General features: G+C 43.9%; 2 long non-coding RNA genes and 1 pseudogene across 3 annotated transcripts; 1 reads left to right on the plus strand and 2 right to left on the minus strand.

The window, feature by feature from the left end:
• Positions 1 to 2,005: 2,005 nt before the first annotated feature.
• LOC147581614 (uncharacterized) lies at positions 2,006 to 6,169 on the minus strand. 2 transcript variants are annotated; one of them, XR_015250088.1, is made up of 3 exons: positions 5,769 to 6,169; positions 4,762 to 4,950; positions 2,006 to 3,038 (listed from the first exon to the last, which is right to left on the minus strand). It is a non-coding gene; the product is annotated as an uncharacterized LOC147581614 (long non-coding RNA). The 2 variants fall into 2 exon arrangements; XR_015250087.1 differs by having other exon boundaries at positions 5,822 to 6,167.
• On the plus strand, positions 2,225 to 5,272 carry LOC147581615 (uncharacterized). Its single transcript, XR_015250089.1, has 2 exons — positions 2,225 to 2,327; positions 4,267 to 5,272. It is a non-coding gene; the product is annotated as an uncharacterized LOC147581615 (long non-coding RNA).
• Positions 6,170 to 11,980: 5,811 nt separating the features above from the next.
• On the minus strand, positions 11,981 to 13,016 carry LOC112858082 (glyceraldehyde-3-phosphate dehydrogenase pseudogene; annotated as a pseudogene).
• Positions 13,017 to 19,107: the final 6,091 nt, after the last annotated feature.

Consider the following 19,107-nt stretch of genomic DNA (forward strand, 5'->3'; position numbering starts at 1 on the left):
AACCCAAATCAACAAACCAACCCAAACAGCCAAACCCAGAAAAAAATGACCATAGTTCAAAACGATGAGCAGACTGTGTCCTTTTCCTTTTTTGTTCCTTCTCTTCTGCGTCAGGCTTGAAGGGGCTCTCGGAGGTCCCTCCCCTCTCTCGAAGCTGGGTGAATTTTTCACCACTGCAGTCAAAATGCATAATGACAATCTTATTTATGACAGGAGACATGTTTTAAAACAGTTGTTTTAAAACAACTGACAGAGCTGCAAGATGGGAAATGACAAGAAAGTGCGATTTTTTTTGGAGGGGGTGGGCCGGGGGGGATAGGATGCTGGCAAAGGAGAACAGGAGTTTCCTTCCTCAAAGTTGGAACTCATCCTTTATTTCTGGAGCAAGTCAAGAAAAAGCATCAGGAAGAAAACTAGGGTGGGGACATTGCCTAACGACAGTGCTTGGAGGCCGGGATAGTTGGGCTGGGGGTTGCCCTTGACCTGCTCCTCAAAAGACATTATGCTGTATGTGAGTGTGCACTGTGGGGACCAGGAGAGAGGTGAGCCCTGCTCCCCAGCCCCCCCTCTCCCTTTATGATGTCTCCCGCCAACTCAACAGGTGTCTGTGAGACCCCGAGACCTCCAGCCTTGACATGATGACTCGTGGTCCAGGCAGAGAATGCAAGTTGGACACCCTAAAAATGTCGACAGAACGGTATTGGCTGTTTTGCAGATGGCTCTTTCTCCTGTGGCTTTAGGGAAGAGAAATAACATGTTCTACACCTGTGTTTTGGGAGAAATCTCTTTCCTACGGCTGACATGGGAAATTGTGATCCCCCTCTCTTCAAGTCTGGAGGGAGAATCAGAGGAGGTGAAACCTTACCAGGGTTGATCTGATCCTCCAGGAGAGAAGAAACAGAGAGCAAAAATGAAGAGTAAAGAAGGGAAAAATTTATCCTAACTCTGATGAGAAAGAAGCTACCGTCCTCACTGTAAGAGTGAGTTTTAAGAAAGTCTCTGTAAGAGTGCCTGGGTGGCTCAGTCGGTTGGGCGTCCGACTTTGGCTCAGGTCACGATCTCACAGTTTGTGAGTTCGAGCCCCAGGTTGGGCTCTGTGCTGACAGCTCAGAGCCTGGAGTCTGCTTCGGATTCTGTGTCTCCCTCTCTCTGCCCCTCCCCTGCTCATGCGCGCTCTCTCTCTCCCTGTCAAAAATGAGTAAACGTTAAAAAAAAAAAAATTAAAAAAAAAGAAAGTCTCTGGAGCTGACGACAGGACCCAGGGTATGGAAAAGAATTGAAGTACTCCCAGCATATATTTTTAGAAAACTTTTTTTTTTTTTTTTTTTTTTTTTTTTTAGTTTGAGGCCTATGTGTGACTGGAAGCATTGATCAGAAGCAGCTCATTGTGCTGAAGAATCTGACGATTTCTCTCCTTAGTTTCTGGACATGATCATGTTGACATGGGATCTACTGGATTAATTCAACCAGCTTGTCTCTTTTTAGAATGGCAGTGATATAGCCCAGGTCTGCAGGACCCTGCACCCAGGAACCTGCTTATACCCAGTGGCAGGGCTGGGCTCCCCTTTGGCCCCTCCGCTCAGACCTGGGCAGGGTGCATAGTTAAGACATTTGGTCAACTTCTTCCTTGGGGACACGAACGCAGGCTGTCTAAAAACACACCCACCACCTCAACCACTGTGCAAACAAAGCAGGATATTGGTTTCTTCAACTCCAATGTGTTTTGCCAAATAAGAGAGTGTTAATACCCCTTCCTCCCGCACTCTGCATGAATTGGATTACTTAAAGCATCTTTTCAGAGACGTCAGCAGTTTAACAGAGGCAATAAGTCAGGGCTGCCCTTGTGTTTTATTTTTCTGCCAGTATTTAGTTAATTAAAGAATGCAAATTAAAACACCTTAATTTATATAATATCAATACCAACGCCTTAAAACATTTGGCATAACTGCTCTGGCACGTCCCTTACATAAACTCTTCAGAGCAGTGCTAATAAAAATGAAAAAGGTTGTAAATCAAATTTAATTTATTCATCTTCTGTTTGGTACAAAAGCATATGCCAAAATCAAGTTATTTATGAGCACATCACAATAACAGGCATTTTTGTTGGTTGCAAATGACAAAAAAGGTTTTTTCCAAGGGATGTGTGTTTTAATTGTCTCTAGGTGCAGCTGTTTTCTGGGCTCTGATCTCTAAAATTTATAACTTTACAACCCTATCTTCAAAATAAAAAAAGCAGAGATTGCCACCTCCGCTCGAAAAGTCACCTGCACCCATCCGTATGGAGAGAGACATATACACCATCCGTCCAATGGAGTATGGATCTTCAGGTGAGATAAAAGGTTGGTGATTTATATCCGATTTCTTAAATATTCCATTAAGAGGATTATCTCACAGGAGGCTCAGATACAGCAGCGTCGGAAAGGATTTGGTGTGCGGCTGCTTTCTTGGAAGCCTTGCAGATGAACTACACGTATGTGAATGAACAGCCGACTGCCCATTTTCATCACTCCCCTGCTTTGTTGCTATATTCCTTCTTTGTCTGGTGGATCTGAGCGTAGAATACATTTTTATTCAGTCTTGGAGGAAGAACAGTAGGCTTCATTCAGGGGTACTGAGGGATGGCATGTTCTCACTGCTTCCCGTGGCAAAGCTCTCTGTGCAATCGCCCTTCTCAAACTCCCTTCCTCACCCAGCTTGCAGCCCCTCTCTGGTCTCAGGTCATGTGGGAGGGTTGAGAGAGGTTTTGGAAAGACCCCTTCCACCCTGATCCCTTCCCGAAAAACCTACGCGAATTCACAAAATACAACTCTCTGGCCAGCCCGTGGCTTCCCTACTTGGGAGGCAAAAACCCAGGACAATACTGTGCCCTGTTCTGTTGGTTATCTTTTAACATGAACATTACAAGCTTGGCGGAAGAGGTAGAAAACTGGGGTTCCTCACTTGGTGAAGCGATGGGCAGAAGTGGCAAGTGGAATCCTTCTGTGATCTTGACAGCCATGGGTCCTCGGCTGCCTCAGTTGTGGGGAGACCGCAAAACCCTAAACAAAATACATCTTGGTGGATCCCTTTCTGATGTTAAAAACAGTGATACCTTTTACACTGCTTTAGTTTGGAGCTAATGGGATGCTCTCCTTTGCCTCAGACTCATTGCAATAGTGAGCTAGAAACTTAACACTTGTTCAGGCGGATACTTCTTTTGGGGGGTAGGTACCAAGGAGAGCCAGAGAAGGACCTAGAAGAGTTCGCTACCTCCAGCCCCCAGAGAAGGTCCTAGAAGAGTTCGCTATCTCCAGCCCCCATAACCTCTCAAGCTCCTCTCTACCTCTTTACTCTATAGCGTCTCACTGGGTTATGGGAAAAAAACTGAGTCTGGGGTGACAGATAAGTCAGCTTGAGGGGCAAGCCGAGTTCTGCACTGTGTCGGGACACCTAGCATCAGAGTCTCTCGGCGGTAGCACTGGAGGGAGCACTGCGGGTGTGGATACTTAGGGTGTCCACGTATATACATCCCCATGTGCGACCGTGGGCATATTCTCTCTCACTTTTTCTTGCGATGCGTCATCTTTAAAAGCGAATTTTGACCTTTCTATTTATTTATACCCCTCCTACCTCCATAAGAGATTCGAGGTCGCTTTACCATTCAAATAGCAGATACAGTAAAACCCGGAGCCATTAACAGAAAAGTAACAAGATCAGAGCCAAGTACAAGGGAGGAGGGGGAGGAAGAAGCAGAGTTATTATACCAGAGGGGGAAGAAACTTAGATTAAGGAAAGCTAATGCAATTGAGAACAAAACCCAGCTCCTAACTCCCTGGTAGCTTGGTGGGCGACTGCCAGCTATTGTAATAACTGTAGATTATTGCACCTCAAAGGCAGGTTTAAATGCCTGCTGAGGGTTCACTGGCCCCAAGAGCCTTCATCTCTCCAAATCTCTGTTTCCTCATCTGTGAAGTGAGGATTAAGTCACTCATCATGGGGCTTTTGTGAGAAAGCAGTTCAACAACAGTGACAGTAGCTGTCACGTAGATAGCATGTATTGTATGTAGTTACTCTCCTGTTTTATGCAGACATTTTAAACATTTTTTTTTTTATCATCTCTGACACTGCTTAAAAAGCACTGTGTCACAGACTGTGTCGCAGCCTTTCCTTCTTTCTTTGTGGGATCTAAAATCATGGCGCACCGTAGGTGAGAGGAGATAGGTTGTTAACTCATTCAGTCCTCACGTAACTTTATGAGGTGGGTGCTGTTTTTGTCCCGTTTTACAGATGAGGAAACTGAGGCATACCACATTTAAACGACTCCTCCAAAGGCTATATAGCTGGCAAGCAGTGGAGCTGGGAATGTGATCCTAGGCCCTCTGACTTCACCCCTACGCTACACTGCCTTTCAACGACCGTCCCAGCAACACTCATTTCCACGAAATTTCAGTGTTGGGCCCTGGGGATGTCAGATGAAAAGATACGCCCTAAAGGACTGGACTCCAGTGAGGAGACCGACAGGTAAACAAACCACATCTTGAGGTTTTAAGTGCATCAGTGGAAACACATCCAAGGCACAGAGGGAGAGAAGGGAGAGATGATTAGCTTCTGTGAAGCCTCTGTCCTAGTGCTCAGCCCTGTGGTAGAAACTCCCCCTCCAGCAGGTCAGGAGAAGCACATGTTTTCTTGGCTTTGAGAGGAGTCTGTTGAGTGGACCTTCAAATGGTAGGCAGGGGACAACTTCAGTGAACATGTCCTAATAGCTGAGAACGGGTGCCTCACCTGTGGCCGATTCACAATGGACAGTGGAGAGCTGGGGGCAGCAGATTTTAAGGGAGCATCAGCCTCTCAGGAAGACTGGGAGGTGGCTTTTGGGGCAGAGAGAGAGGGAGAGGTTTGGCCTCGGGAAGCTAGGCTGGAGGTCCTGTCCTTGGACACCCAAAGCAGGAGAGTGGAGAGCCAGGGAAGGGCCTGCAGAGAGAAAACAAGGAGGAAACAGGGATTAACCACCTGTTTGGTGTAAGAAAATGCAGCTTCAAAAGGAACGGGGCAATAGTCTCTGGGATGCAGTGAGGTTCCTGGAAGGAAGGAAGGAGCTGACTTGGAGCGAGAAAACCTGAATTTGAGACTTGATTTTGCCTCTTGGGAGCATGTTATCCTTTGAATCTCAATTTTATCATCTGTCTAAATGGGCATAAGGACAACATACTTATTACTTCACACAGTTAAAAGACCAATTAAGATAATACATGTGAAAGTGCTTTCCAAACTAAATAATGCTATGCAAACGTGAGTTATTGTTGTTGTCTTTCTAGCCAGGTGCTTGCTCTCTCATTTCCTTCCTGGCTGCATGAGCTGGGACATGTTACTACAGGGGAAAAAGAGAAAAACACAGGGGATGGGCCTAGCCCGCCATCTGGGGCAGTCACTACTAATGTAGGCTTGACTTAGAGCTTGAAGCTCCTCCAGGCAGGGGTCTCACCCCCCTCCCCAACCTAGTGAGGAAGCTTGGAGGCCCCCACCCCTTAAGAGTTCCGGGACTTTGCCCTGTGGGGGGAGGTGGGGTCCTAGCCTTCACAACTCTTTGCTCCCCATTCCCTCCACCCCAGCCAGGCCAGCAGCAGGTGCCCAGAGAGCTTTGGGCATGTCTTCCTCCCCGCCTAAGTCAAGTTCAGCAGCCAGTCAATCAGAACTTAACCCAAAGCAAACAAACCCCAAATCCATTTTGACAGAACTTCCCTGATAAAGGATATTTCCTATTACTTCGAACAGAATAAAGCCTATATTACGGAAGCCTCTTCTAGACCGTCTAGACGAGGACGGGATACAAGTCCCGCTGGACCTTAGTCGCGGAGGTCTGTGCCCCTGCCTCTTGAAGGAGGCCAGGTCCAAGGGTGCCCCGATCTGAAGGCCTCGCAGCTTGCAGCCCGGCAGGAGCAGGGTGGCTGTCCAGGGGCAGGGAGGGGACTGGTGTGCACAGGCCACTCCAGGGACAGCAGAAGCCGACTCCAGCTTTTCGGGTCCTTCTCGAGAGGGAGAAGGAAGGAGGAAGTGGGAGGAGAAAGGGGAGGAGTGGGAGGAGGCGGGAAGGGTGATGCGAGCTGGGGTTTGGGAAGGGAGAGGAAGTGAGGGGAGGGAAGGGGAGGAGGAGGAGGGAAAGGAGGAGGGGAGAGGAGGAGGGGGAGGAGGAGGTGGGGGGAGAAGGAGGAGGAGCGGGAGTGGAAGGAGGAGGGGGAGGAGGAGGGGGAGAGAAAGGGGGGGGGAGGAGGAGGAGGAGGGGGGGGGGGAAGCGGGCGCGCGAGGAGCCGTGAGCACCGAGCGGCCGCCGGAGGGAGGCTGGGGGTGCCCAGCCCGCGCCCTGGCCGAGCGCGCACCCGCCCCGCGCGCACCCGCCGCTCCCGGCCGTCGCCCTTCCGCGAGCCGCGCCGCCCTCCAGCAGGGCCTGCCCCCACTGGCAGCAGACAAAAGGCCATTTCTGAGTTACACAGAAAATGTGTTACTTTGCCAGAGGGCCGGGTAGAGGCCGCCGGGCCCGATCGTGGGCCGCGCGGAGCGTCGGCAGAGGGGGGCTGTCAGTCACCGCGCACCCTCCGTGAAAGGGGCCCCTTGTCAACTTCCCCTGCCTTTGAAGTGACTGGGATGGAGGTGCTCAATTAAAAGCCCATCAGTCTGTAAGTAAATCAACGCCTATCAGGCTTGTCACATCAAACAAACGATTATTACCCCAGCCCGCCCACCCCATTAATCTGGCTGTTCCTTCTTGACGGCTCAGGGTCAGGGCACCGTAAATCCTGTACTGGATTGCAGCCACCTGGATCGGGATGAAAGCGCTGGCGCGGCCGGCGGGGCGCACCCAGGCCTTTCCACCGTGGCCCCCGGAGCGCGGACGGGGCGGCGCCGCGGGACCCACGCCCGACGGACGCACAAAGACCTAGACGCAGACAGCAGCCCAAGGAGACAGAGTGCGCAGAGGTGGGGAGACAGAGCCTGAGAAAATAGGCCGAGATGGAGATCACTGGAAGAAGAGGCCCAAAGTGGTGGAGACAGGTGCCATGAAAACTCACCCAGAGTGTTAAGAACGGATAGATGCTTCTAGAAGACAAGGAGGTGTCTGGATGATATTTCTCAGACGCTGGGGTTTCAGTCTCAGAGTCAGAGAGCGAGGGCGGTTTAGGCTGCAGTCTCCGCAGCTCCCCGCCTGTTCCCACTGTCTGCCCCCAAATGTCACTTAGCCAAGGGAATGGTGTGGGGAGGACACAGAAGCTCGGGGCTTTGCTAAGCCAGCCTTGTATGGGACATCAAAATAGGTGATGTCCAGAACTCGGTCTTCTGCAATATAAGGATATGAACAGACAAGCTGGACCAGAGTGTCAGGTTCTGATAGTTCTGCTGAGCAAATCCCTAAGAAACACTTGGTCCCGTCGCCTTTCTCCTAGGTTCTGGGGGTGGTTTTGTGGATTGTTCCTGCTCCTGAGAGCAAGCTCTGGCTTTACCCCCACTGCAGACCAGAAAGAAAGGCGGGGTAGGGAGCAGAGGAGACAAGACAGCTGTATTTTGGGCTGGAAGGAGGAGCTGAGTGGGGAACAAGGTCCAGCTAACAGCCGGAAGAGAAGAACAAGGCCTGCTTTTGAAGGGAGGAAAGAACAGTCTTTCCTCAAATGGCTGTTCAGAGCTGCCCCAAGGCATAGCTTCCCCTGACTTGTGATGTTGCATGTGTAAAAAGGGCCCTCACATGCTTTCCCCAGCGATAGAATAATACACCAAAGGAATCAAGAGATGGATGTGGAGCAGGAGCGAGGGCAGAGGGAACTTCCTCCCAGACCCTATGGTGGAGCTTGATGCCCAGGCTCCCGGACTTCTTAACTAGACAAAGAAAGAAAATTCTAAAGAATGAAGCTGGACCTCTATCTTACACCATACACAAAGGTCAACTCAAAATGGATTAAAGACCTAAATGTAAGACCTGAAACCTTAAAACTCCTTAAGAAAACATAGGGAGTAAGCTCCATGACTCTGGTCTTGGCGATGATTTTTTGGATTTGACACCGAAAGCAAAGGGAATAAAAGCTAAAATAAGCAAGTGGGACTCCATCAAACTAAAAAGCTTCTGCACAGTAAAGGGAACCGCCAGTGAAATGAAAGGGCAACCTGTGGAATGGGAGAAGATATTTGCAAATCATGTAAGGGGTTAGTATTCAAGATATATAAAGAATTCATACAACTCAATCACAGAACCTCCCCCCTCCCTGCAACAAGCAGAACAAAACCACCACCACCAATAAAAACCTCTAAACAATCCAATTAAAAAATTGGCAGAGGAACCGAATGGATATTTTTTACAAAGACAAACAAATGACCAACAGGTACATGAAAAGATGTTCAACATCACTGATCATTAGGGAAATGCAAACCAAAACCACAAGGAAGAGATACTACCTCACGCTTATTAGAATAAGCTGGCATCAACAAGACAAGAGATAACGTGTTAGGAAGGATGTGGAGAAAAGGGAAGCCTTGTGCACTGTTGGGAGGGTATCAATTTGTGCAGCCACTATGGGAAACACTGTGGAGGTTCCTCAAAAATTAAAAATTGAGCTACCAGATGATCCAGCAATTCCACTTCTGGGTACGGATGCAAAAGAAAAACAACAACAACAGGATCTCCAAAAAACCCAAAAAATCTGCATTCTCATATTCATTGCGGCCTTATTCACAGTAGCCAAGATGTGGAAACCAGTGACCGTCAATGGATGAATGGATAAAGAAGATGTGGTGTATATATGTACAATGGAATATGATTGACCCACAAGAAAGAAGGAGGTCCTGCCATTTGGGACAGCATGGATAGACCTTGAGGGCATTATACTAAATGAAATAAATCAGAGAAGACAAATAATGTTTCATAACCATGTATAGGTGGAATCTAAAAAAGGTTGAGTTCCTAAAAACAGAATGGTGGTAACCAGGTGCTGGGGAGCTGGGGGAATTGGGGAGACGTTGGTCAAAGAGTATAAACTTCAGGTTATAAGATGGACACGTTTCAAGGATCAAATTTATAGCACATTAAAATGCCGTTAGTTAACTGTTGTTACTACAGTTAATTAAGATGCTGTATCGTATATTTGAACTTTGCTACGAGCGTGATCTTAAATGGTCTCCCCACAAAAAATATATGGCAGTTATGTGATAAGATGGAGGGGTTAGCTCACCACACCATTACATTGGTGGTAAATGTTGCATTTTGCAGTATATGTCTATCACCTTAAACTTATACAATGTGGTATGCTAATTATATCTCAATCAAGCTGAAGACAAACCCAATTCTCAAAGATACTCAAGGCATTTACAAGCCTTCCCCAAGCCTGCCTGATAAGAACTGCCCACTGCACTTCCTGAAGACAGGCCACCTCCATCACTACACGTGGTTGGGCCAGTGTGCCAGGTTTTCTCTCAGGTCAGCTACCCATCGCTGTGTTGTAAACTCATTCATTCCATCACCAAGACCCAGAAGTGCAGCAGTATATTCCTTATTCCTCTGAGCTGATAGACATGTCGACCCACCCGGAGTGTCAGTGAGACCTTTCCCAGAGATGGGGAATGGTATACAGATACTTTACAATGTGGGAGAAGCGTCTGTCCTTCATACTTTCATCCATTCAATCAAAATTTGGTGTTTAGTATTTGCCAATTTACAGGTATTTAGTATTTAGAGTTTACAGGTTCCTCTCTAAGCCCTGGGGACACAGCAGTGAATATGATGGACAAGGTCAAGAGATACATAGAAACTTTAACAAGGAACTGGGGTGTTTGAACTAATCTTTATTTATATGTTATGTATACACTTATTACACAGATTTTTGCTAAGCACCTACTATGTCTAAGTAGCACGCACCACAAGGAGGCGAGGAAGAATCAGAAACAAATCCTATCCTCCCAGAGGAGAGGTGAGGCACACATCTTGAATAAATTGGATGCATTGTTTAAAGTGGAAGGTGCCATAAGCCAGGAAAGGACAGGAGAGAATGCAGAAAGGAAAGATAATTTATCCAGGTTACCTCTTTCTTAGTGGAGGTCTGGAATTAAGAAACACGTTAACTGTTCAATGATGGCAACTTTAAAATCTATTCTGTAATGTAGCACAGTGCGGGCTTAATGTTTATTGTTATTGTTATTGGCTTTAATGACATTGTAATTCATTGTCTTTGTAATTATGGACACATCACAACACCCCTCCCGATGAGGCAGGTGTTATAGAACTCTGGAACTCCATTTCAGGTCTTGTCGGGAGTTGGGTATGGTTGAGAACTTCCAGAAATCAGAGACGGGCGCCTCTTACAAGAGGCAGAGCAGTGCAGAGCTTAAAGGAACAGGCTCTGAAACCTGAGGGCAGTTCAAAACCAGCCTTCACATGCTGGCCCTCCGGCCTGCCTGCTGTGAGGCCATGGGCAAAGCACTTGAACTCCCTGTGTGTGTTTCCCCAACTGTTACATTGGGGTGATAACAGTACCGGCTTCACAGGGTTATGTGACAATTAGATGCATACAAAGCATTCACAACAGTGCCCAACTGAGAGTATATATTCTCAGTAATGCCTGCCATTCTTACTGCTCTACCTCATACAAGGTGATCTCTTGAAGGTACAACCAGCACAATGCTAGGAGGACACTTGTTATATTAATGCATTGTCTTTCTGTATTTAAGTATCACTGAAAGTCATTTATATTAATTTCACTTTAGAAAATCTGAGTTCAGGGGCACCTGGGTGGCTCAGTCAGTTAAGCATCCAGCCTTGGCTCAGGTCATGATCTCATGGTTCATGGGTTTGAGCCCGCGTCGGGCTCTGTGCTGACAGCTCAGAGCCTGGAGCCTGCTTCGGATTCTGTCTCTCCCCCTCTCTGCCCCTCCCCTGCTCACACTCTGTCTGTCTGTGTCTCTCTCTCAAAAATAAACATTAAGAAATAATAAAAAAAAAAAAAAAAGAAAATCTTCTGAGTTCAGCACATGAATTTAGGATATTTGCGGAGTGCCTGTGTGGCTCAGTCTGTTAAGCGTTCGACTTCAGCTCAGGTCATGATCTTACGGTTCATGAGTTCAAGCCCCACATAGAGCTCTCTGCTGTCCATGAGGATCCCACTTAGGATCCTCTGCCCCTCCCCCACTTTCTCTCAAAAAATAAATAAACATTTAGGAAAAAAAAGTAAAGTATTTGAATAATTTGTTTTTACTAAAATAATTTTTATTCATATCTAATGTAATATTTGATACAAAAGAGTATTTGTGTACATCATGAATGTAAACTTAGAGTGTCTGTGTACTTCTTTCCTATCCCACCCCATGACCTCTCCTTCAAAGTGGCCACTATCCTGAATTTTGTGTTTGTTATCCCTTTGTTTTTTAAAAAAACTAAAAAAATTAAAGTATAATATAAATCATAGTAAAACACACAAATCTTAAGTGTATAGCTTGACTGATTTTTACAAAGCATACACTTATGTAACCACACCTAGATCAAGATATGGCACTCTAGATATGGTATTCTAGAAGCTTCCCTCATTGTCCCTTCCCAGTCAATTCTTTCCCCAGTCCCATTGCAAAGTAACTACTGTTCTGACTTCCATCACTATAGATTAGTTTTGGAATTATTAAGTATGTATTCCTGTGTCTGCTTTCTTTTAGTCAGCATTATATTTGTAAGGTTCACCCATGATGTTATATGCCTTGGTGGTTCATTTTGTTTTCATGGTTGAGTAGTATCCCATTGTATGAATAAAACACACAATTTATTCATTCATTCTATGTGGTTTTTTTCTTTTGGCTTGGTATTTTATTGATAGTACATGATGAGGTAGGGCTCCCCAAGCCCTTCCCATTCTTCAGGGGGTCTGGGATGGAAACTGTGTAGAGGTCGGGAGACTCTCACTGTGTTGGGGGATGAGTTGGGGCAAGGACTCCCCAGAAGCTGAGGGCCTCTCTCTTCTCTTGCTCTTGCTAGGGATGGTGGTCGAGGGGGCTCTTACTCCTTGGAGGCCATGTGGATCATAAGGCACAGCACCTGGTTGCCATAGCCAAATTCATTGTCATACCAGGAAATAAGCTTGACCAAGTAAAGTGTTCATTGAGGGCTATTCCAACCCCAGCATTGAAGGTGGAAGAGTGGATGTCACTGTTAAAGTCTCAGGAGACAACTTGGTCCTCAGTGTAGCTCAGAATGCCCTTGGGGTGGCCCTCTGATGCCTGCTTCACTGTCTTGATGTCATCATATTTGGCAGCTCTTTCCAGGTGGCAGGTCAAATCCATGACTGACAAGTTGAAGGTGGGGACATGAAAAGCCATGCCAGTGAGTTTCCCATTCAGCTCAGGGGTGACCTCACCTATAGCCTTGGTGGTGCCAGTAGAAGCAGGGATGATGTTCTTGGAAGCCCCTTGGCAATCACATCACAGCTTCCCAGAGGGGCCATCCATGGTCTTCTGGGTGGCAGTAATGTCATGGACTGTGGTCGTGAGTCCTTCCAAGATGCCAAATTTGTCCTGGATGACCTTGGCCAGAGGGGCCAAGCAGTTGGTGGTGCAGGAGGCATTGCTGACAATCTTGAGGGATTGTTGTGGTTCACACCCATCACAAACATGGGGGCATCATAAGAAAGAACAGAGATGATGATCCTTTTGGCCCCACCCTTTGACTGAGCCCCAGCCTTCTCCATGGTGGTGAAGACCTCAGTGGACTCCACAAGATACTTAGCACCAATATTACCCCATTTGATGTTGGACGAATCTCACTCCTGGAAGATGGAGATGGGATTTCCATTGATGACAAGTTTCCTGTTCTCAGCTTTGACTGTGCTGTTGAATTTGCCATGGGTGGAATCATATCAGAACATGTAGACCATGTAGTTGAAGTCAATGAAGGGGTCATTGATGATGACAATAACCACTTTGCCAGAGTTAAAAGCAGCCCCGGTGAGCAGGTGCCCAATATGGCCAAATCTGTTTACTCCAACCTTCCCCATCATGTCTCAGGGATGTGGCTGGCAATGAACCAGAAGTGGCTGTCTGTTGAACAGGGAGGAGCAGAGAGTCCATTCATTCTACTGTTAACGGACATTTGTATTGGGTGTAATAGGAGTGTAATTGTTATGTCTTAGGTTATGTACGTGTTATAATAAATACTTCCAAAGAATTTTCCAAAATGTCTGTACCAATCTACATATCCACCAGCAGTGTGTGAAAATTCTAGTTCCTCCATATCCTTGCCAACACTTGCTATTGTCAGTTAAAAAAGTTTTTTTAGTCACTATGGTGGATGTAGTGGGTTGTTTCTCTTTATATCTATTTTAGTTGTGTCCAATAATTTTTGATGTTATTTTTATTGTCATACAGTTAAAAATATTTTCTAATGTCCATATGTATTGCAAATATCTGATACCGTTCTGTGACATGACTTTTCTCTTTATTAATGGTATTAATGGTATTTGTTGCTGTTGCTGGCTAAAAGCTTGATATTTTAAGGTAGGTTTTTGTTTTTACATTGACATATGGGTTAATTAGAAAAGTATATTCCTTAATTTTTAACATCTAGGGATTTCCTAGTTATCTTTCTATTTTGGATCTCTTGTTCAATTTCAGTGTTATCAGAGAATAGATTCTGAATATGTCAAACCTTTAAAATATACTCAAAGACATATGTTAAAATCTCCAACTATATTCGTAGATCTGTATTTTTCTCCCTTATTTCTGTCAGTTTTTTATTTATACATTTTGAAGCTATGTTACTACGTGTGCACAGATTTAATATTGCTATATTTTTCTATTGAACCAATTGCTTTATCATTAGGGAATGTAATATAACTGCTTGCTTTTTTTTTTTTTTTTTTAAATTTTTTTTCAACATTTATTTATTTTTGGGACAGAGAGAGACAGAGCATGAACGGGGGAGGGGCAGAGAGAGAGGGAGACACAGAATTGGAAACAGGCTCCAGGCTCTGAGCCATCAGCCCAGAGCCCAACGCGGGGCTCGAACTCACGGAGCGCGAGATCGTGACCTGGCCGAAGTCGGACGCTTAACCGACTGCGCCACCCAGGCGCCCCTATAACTGCTTGCTTTAAAGTAAACTTTGAGGGGCGCCTGGGTGGCGCAGTCGGTTAAGCGTCCGACTTCAGCCAGGTCACGATCTCGCAGTCCGTGAGTTCGAGCCCCGCGTCAGGCTCTGGGCTGATGGCTCAGAGCCTGGAGCCTGTTCCCGATTCTGTGTCTCCCTCTCTCTCTGCCCCTTCCCCGTTCATGCTCTGTCTCTCTCTGTCCCAAAAATAAATAAATGTTGAAAAAAAATTAAAAAAAAAATAAAATAAACTTTAATACTTGTCTAGGTACACCATTGTTCTTTTGAATAATCTCTACTTGTATATTGTTTTCCATCCATCCTTTTAGTTTCAAATTTTTCCACTTATCTGTTGCCATAAAAAAGCACCCCAAAACAGTGGCACAAATCATCAACTCAGAGGTTTTACGTGTCAGGAGTTTGAACAGAGCTTAGCAGAGATGACTTATCTTTGCTTCACAATGTCTGGAATTGTGGTTGGAAAGACTTGAATGGTTGGGGGCTAGAATCATCTGGAGATTTTTTTCACACACATGTCTGGTTCTTGGACCAGGGTAACTGGTGACTGAGCTCAGCTAGGACTGTTGCTAGAGTGATTGCCCATGTCCTTTCTATGTAGCTTGGGCTTTCTTACAGCATGGAAACCTTAGGGTAGTCATACTTCTTACAAAGAGGCTCAGAGCTCCACGAGTGAGTGCTTCTTCAAGCAAGGTATAAGTTGCATAGCCTTTATGACTTAGCCTTAAAAATCACATAGTGTTACTTCTGTCATGCTCTATTGATTGAAAGAGTCATAAACCTGTCCAGATTGGGGAGGGGAGTTAAACCACTACCTCTTAATGAGGAGAATCAAAGGATTTGTGGCCATGTTTTGAACAGGCCACATAGCTTTCTTTCTGTATCTTTATGGTTAAGATGTATTACTTGCAAGTACTACACAGGAATATCTCATTACATTACTCTTTAGTGCACTTTGCAGATATTGCATTTTTTACAGATTGAAAGTTCATGGCAACCTGTGATGAGCAAGGCTAAAAGCAACATTTTTTTCCAACAACATTTGCTCACTTCATGTTTTGTGTCACATTTTGGCAATTCTCACAATATTTTAAACTTTATCATTATCATTAAACTTTATCATACAAAGTTTATCACGTAAACTTTATCATATACCATTATATTTGTTGATTTGTGACCACTGAAAGCTCAGATGATGGGTAACATTTTTTGCAATAAAGTATTTTTTTAATGTTTATTTATTTTTGAGAGAGAGACAGAGCATGAATGGGGGAGGGGCAGAGAGAGAGAGGAAGACCACAGAATCCAAAGCAAACTCTAGGCTCTGCACTGTCAGTGCCCGATGTGGGGCTCGAACTCATGAACTGTGAGATCATGAGTTGAGCTAAAGTCGGACGCTTAACCGACTGAGCCACCCAGGTGCCCCAACAATAAAGTGTTTTTTAAATCAAGATATGTACATTGGTTTTTTTAGACAATGTCATTGCATACTTAATACACTATAGTACAGTGTAGACATAACTTTTATATGTACTGGGAAACCCAAAAATCCATCTGATTTTTTTTTTTCTTTGTGATATTTGTATTATTGCATTGGTCTGGAACCAAACCCTCAATATCTCTGAGGTATGCCTATAACATATAGGTGGATTTTATTTATTTTTATCCAGTCTCAGAATCCTTGTCTTTTAACTGGAGAATTTGGTCCATTTATATTTAAAGTAATTGCTGATAGTAAGGTTTCAACCTATCTTCTTACTATTTACTTTGTATTTGTTCCATGTGTTTTTTGTTAATTTTGTTCTCCTTTTTTTTCTCTTTGGATGAATCAGGCAATTAAAAAAATTATTGCAGGGGCGCCTGGGTGGCGCAGTCGGTTGAGCGTCCGACTTCAGCCAGGTCACGATCTCGCGGTCCGTGAGTTCGAGCCCCGCGTCGGGCTCTGGGCTGATGGCTCAGAGCCTGGAGCCTGTTTCCGATTCTGTGTCTCCCTCTCTCTCTGCCCCTCCCCTGTTCATGCTCTGTCTCTCTCTGTCCCAAAAATAAATAAAAATGTTGAAAAAAAATTAAAAAAAAAAATTATTGCATTTCCCTACTCTATTAGTTTGTTATTTGTACATTCTTTTATTATTCTTTATTATTCAGATATTGCATCATGTATCATTGTTTTGTTATAACCTACCTTAAATGAGTACTTCTTTCACCTGGACAATGTAAGAACCTTATAACACTTTAACTCCATTTACTCCTCCCCAGTCTTTTGTGCTATTGTTAATATATATTTAATTCTCTATATAGTTTGAACTCCACAGAATTAGTATTATTGTTTTATACAATATACAATGTTTCCGTAAATTTTAGATTTATCCGTAAATTTTAGAAAAGGTGCTGTTCTCCTTTCTTGCATTACTGCGTTTCCATCTGGAAGTATTTATCTTCTGCCTGAAAAAATCCTTTTAGTGTTTCTTTTAATGCAGATATGCTAATGGTAAATTCTCTGAGTTTTTGTCTAAAAATGTCTTTATTATGTCTTACATGTGAAGGATATTTTCACTGAGTATAGAATTTTAGGCTAGCAATTACTTTCTTTCAGCACTTTAAACATTTCCTTTAACTATCTTATGGTTTCCATTTTTTCTATTGCTTAGTTGTCAGTTTTATTTTTATCCTTTTGAAAAAAAATGTGGTTTTTTTTTTTCTCCCTTTGTGGCTACTTTTAAGATTTTTCTCTTTGGCTTTGGTTTTTAGCAGTTTTCCTGTGATTATGTAAATGCGGTCTTCCTTGTATTAATCTTATTTGGGGTTTGTAGAAATTCTTTATTCTGTGGCTTGATGTCTTTCATCATTTTTTTGAAAAATTTCAGCCAGTATTTCTTTGAAAATTGCTTCTATCCCATTATTTCTCTCCTCTACATCTGGGATTCCAGTGACAAATATGCTGGATGTATTTACCATGTCTCTAGACCTCTTATGCTCCCCCCTTGTCCCTCATTTTTCATTATTTTCCCTCTGTGCTTTATTATCCTCTCTTTAGCTCTATCTAATCTACTTTTGAACCCATCTGTTAATTCTTGATTTCAATAATTTTATTGTTTTAGTTCTAGGATTTCCGTTTGACTCTTCCCTTAACAGATTGCAGGTCTTTGGTAAAATTTTCTATCTTTTCCTTAATTTCTTGAACATATTAAAAATAGTTATTTTAAATTTGCTATTCAATAACTAATTAATCTACATCACTATTTTTTCTATCATTTGCTTTTTTTTTTCCCCTTTGGATTTCGAGTCACTTGATCTTGTTTCTTGGCATACCTGGTAATTTTGTTTCTAAGATTCATCCGTGTTGTTGGAAGTAGCTGTAATTCATCCATTTTTACTAATTTATAATATTGCAGTGTGAATTGACCACAGTTTATTTCTCCTTTGTCTTATTGATGGTCATGTGGTTAGTAGAATAATTTAAAAAATTGCTCTTTTGAAGATTCTTGAAACCATTTAAAATAATTAATTCTGCAGTTACTTTGAGTCTAGAAAGCAAGCCAATACAATGTGTTTGGACCACATTGGCAGTGCACCATTTCAATGATGAAAGTACTAGAATGTGCCATGAATATGATTTTTCTATTATGGCCTTACTCTGTATCCCCAAAGAAGTCCATTAACATTTCAGAACTATTTGTTTGCAGTTGTTTTGGCTATGTGGGTGGGTAACTGGCTTTAAAATGGGAACACAGGGGCACCTCGATGGCTGAGTTGGTTGAGTGGCTGACTGTGGCTCAGGTCATGATCTCCTGGTTTATGGGTTCAAGCCCTGTGATGTGCTTTGTGCTGACAGCATGGAGCCTGCTTTGGACTCTCTGTCTCCCCTCCTCTGCCTCTCCCCCCATGTGTGTGGTCTCTCTTAAAGATAAACATTAGAAATTTTTTTAAAAAACTGGAACACAAAAATCAAGAGCTGGACTGGATCAGCTCATTCTTTGTGGAGCAAAATGGAAGGAGCACAATAAGACCAGATTTATTTATCATTCTCTTGAAGGAGCCATGAATGGAATTGGAATAAAAACTCACAAAGCTGGAGCCTATTCATGTTTCCAGTCTCATGGGAAACAGTTCCAACTCTAAAACACATGTACATCGTCTGAAGTCCTTGAGATAATTATTCAAAGTGTCTGGATGCCCCTGGGTGTTTTGTTGGAGCATGGGCATCTATAGTGGAAGCAGTGTGGGGAAGTGGAAAGAATGCAAACTACATTCAGACTGACTTCGGTTTGAATCCTGGCTTTGATGCCTACTAGATTTTTACAAAAAGTGACTTCATTTAACCTGTCTATCTTCAATTTTCTCATCTGTAAGATGGACATGCCAGTACCTTCCTAACTGGATTCTAGTGAGGATTACATGCCAATTGTATTAAAGATGCCTAGTATCATGCCTGGAAATGTCAGGTGTTCAATAAAAGATAGCTTTGTGTCTTTGGCATCACAGTCATCATCATTATTATCATCACCACCATAATGAGGAAAGCTTTGGAAATGAGCATAACTCTGGGCCTCACAAGAGGTCCTAAAATCTTTGGTATTATGCTAGTCAATGTGGCAGGTTTGTGTCCCTATGCAAGTTCTTAAGTTTTTGCTGTTTTCCAGGGCTTGGGCATTACAGAGGACCTTTTCCTCAAAGAGGGAAGGAGAAGTGTTCTAACTAATTAGGAAAGGGGTAGTCAGATTTAGGGCAAGGCCTACTACAATGATTAGTCGAATGTCTATGGACTGACAATCAATTTCAAGAGGAAGACAGGTTACATAGCAATCTGCACCAGGGAAATCCACACATAGCAAAAGATTTTCATCAGTGCTACAGGGCTTAAAGCTGTCACTGAATTCAGCTGACTTTTGAATACATTGACAGATGATGTACACATAGGCTAAGAAGAGAACAAGTTTAGGAGCCTATCAGGTCCTAGGGAGGTGAACCAATCATGTGCCATCAGCTTGGTTTTATGCTCCAGCTGCTGTTAGAG

Source organism: Puma concolor, chromosome B1 (genome assembly GCF_028749965.1).
Source record: "Puma concolor isolate L17-30 chromosome B1, mPumCon1.1.hap2, whole genome shotgun sequence".
NCBI lineage: Eukaryota > Metazoa > Chordata > Mammalia > Carnivora > Felidae > Puma > Puma concolor.